Source organism: Parus major, chromosome 2 (assembly GCF_001522545.3).
Source record: "Parus major isolate Abel chromosome 2, Parus_major1.1, whole genome shotgun sequence".
NCBI lineage: Eukaryota > Metazoa > Chordata > Aves > Passeriformes > Paridae > Parus > Parus major.
This window is the reverse complement of record NC_031769.1, coordinates 879,927-882,358: the sequence shown is the minus strand read 5'-3', so window position 1 is coordinate 882,358 and position 2,432 is coordinate 879,927. Positions and strand designations below refer to the sequence as shown.

Genomic DNA, 2,432 nt, shown 5'->3' with positions numbered 1-2,432 from the left:
TACACTTTTCCTATCTAACTTTAGCATTTGTTCTCATGTATCACCATGAAAACATGCTCATGAATTTCATATTATATGAAATTCAGTGTTTTTCTAGATCATATAACTAAGTATTAAAAACAAGGGCACACACTCTGTATCTCAGACTCCAACAAGGAGTTTGGAGCCATCCCTAGGGATGAACTTCCAGGGATTTTTCTCCCTGTTCGTTATTGAGGATTTCAATCCTATGATCCCTTTTCCTGTGGTTAAAGGAGCCGTTCCCACTCTTTGTGCCCTTAAAAATCATAAATCAATCCTGGATTTCAGATTCTTTTCCATGGAAGCAAAATATATTCCTGGGAAAATTAAAGAGCTTCCAGGTGGGAATGACTTAAATGTTTGGAAAAGATAAAATTTTTTTTGTTGCCAAATTTTTTCAGGACAATTTATTCCTCAAAATAAAAAGTTCAGGGATCATTCTAGAAAAAACACTTCCTTAAAAAAATAAATCCAAGGAAATGAGCCCAACTCTTCTGGAAAAGGCAGAAACAAATCCCCCAAAACATTTTTGGATGAGCTGCAAACAACATCCAATCGCACCCGCGCTCGGAAATTCGGGAAACCTTTGGAAAGCTGGAAATTTTGGAGTGTTGGATCAAATCCAATGGGAACGGGTGTGTGAGAATCACCAAAAAATTTGGGGTGATGGCTTTGGATGAGGGAGGGATCCCACATTTAGAACTGGTGTCCCAACTGACACAAAAAACAGACCGGGAGCGTCCAGAGGTGAGAGAAAAAAAATTGGGAATATCCAAAATAATTCCAGGTGTCAAAGAAAATCCTGGGATCGTTATCAGGACTGGGAGAAGCAGGAATATTCTACAAGGGGCACCTTTTCCTACCCCAGGAATATTTTGATTTTGAGACTTTCCAGGGGTTAGAAAAAAAAGCCTCAAAATTCCAAACACGACCAATAAAATCCGGGAATAAATAGAAATCATTTGAGATATTTCCATAAAAAAAGATGGATTTTGGAACATTTTGTTTGGATGCAATGTTGTTTTTCCAACTTTTTTGTCCATTATGGGTAAAAATTAAGGAAATTATGGAAAAGATGAAGGAAATAGGAATGGATTTCATCCTGCAGTGCAGAAACTGGGATGTTTGGAGAATCCCAACCGAATTTTCCAAACATTGGGAAGGGATTTGGGGCTCCAGCAGAGCTGGAATTATGGAGCAGGAATTTGCATGAACCAACAAGGACATTCCTGATCAAATTAAAGAATTCCCAGGAAAACTTCTTTAGGAAATATCCCCTCCCTTTTCCAAGAGGTCGGGGAAAAAAATGCCCCAGACTCCAACCCTGTGGTTCCCAATTTCCCTGATCCAATATTTGGGAATGGGCATTCCCTGCAGAGTTGAAGGGATGCTCTCACAGCAGCACTGGATTGGGATTTGTTAATTATTTGGGAATTCCCGAGGGAATTTTAGCACCTTAAAAACGGGATCAGAACTCCGGAATTTATGGAATATTTCTATTGTACGTAACCTTCATCATTCCAAATGGTGCCAAAGGAGGAAAATCAAAATTTCCATTAAAAAAAAAAAAAGAATTTTCCCAAATAATTGCGCAGAGTCATTTTTTAAAATGCAGGAATTGATTTTTTTCCCCAGGATAAAAATAAAATTTGGGGAGCGCGGAATTGTTTTGATTAAAAAAGGAAGATTTTTTTTTCTGGGGGGGGATTTTTTAATGACAGCTCATCCTTGATCCCACAACATCCTAGAATCCCAGTGGATATTCCCACAAAAATCACGGTGTCCCACCTGGAGCTCCCTGTGCCTCCAAGGGAAGTGATTCCCTTTGTCCCTGTCCTTTTCCAGCTCTGGAATGTTGAGCACAGAGAGAGCTGGATCCCGTCACAAACCTCTTCCCCAAGGTCACGGAATTGCTCTGGGAGCACCAACTCTGGAGTCATTCCCTTCAAAACTTCCCGGAAACTGAATTCCTTGGGATTTGATTCCTTGATTTGTTACAAATCACTGCTTGTCCCAGCAGGATTTACAGGGAATTTGGGATTCGAGGAAGGAAAAGGCCCTTCCAGTGCTCCCTTTGTCCCAGATCCTGAGCTTGGTCCCACGTGGAAGAGCAGAAGGATTTAACCAATGAGAATAAAAATCAACTGATTCCCTGTCTCACGGAATTCCCACGTTTTCCTGAGGGGAAACTGCTTTTTGAGGATCCAGAGATATTTATCCATTGGGAATGTCCAGCTTGGAGAAGGGAAGGATCCAGGGAGAGCTCAGAGCCCCTTGCAGGGCCTGAAGGGGATCCAGGAGAGCTGGAGAGGGACTGGGGACAAGGGATGGAGGGACAGGACACAGGGAATGGCTCCCACTGCTTGGATGGGATATTGGGAATTGGGAATTCCTGGCTGGGATGGAATTCC

General features: G+C 41.7%; 1 protein-coding gene across 1 annotated transcript in view; it reads right to left on the bottom strand.

Annotated features, from left to right (window-relative positions):
• MYL3 (myosin light chain 3) overlaps nucleotides 1-2,432 on the bottom strand; it is a 13,981-nt gene that overhangs the window by 10,428 nt on the left and 1,121 nt on the right. The gene's annotated exons all lie outside the window — the stretch shown is intronic.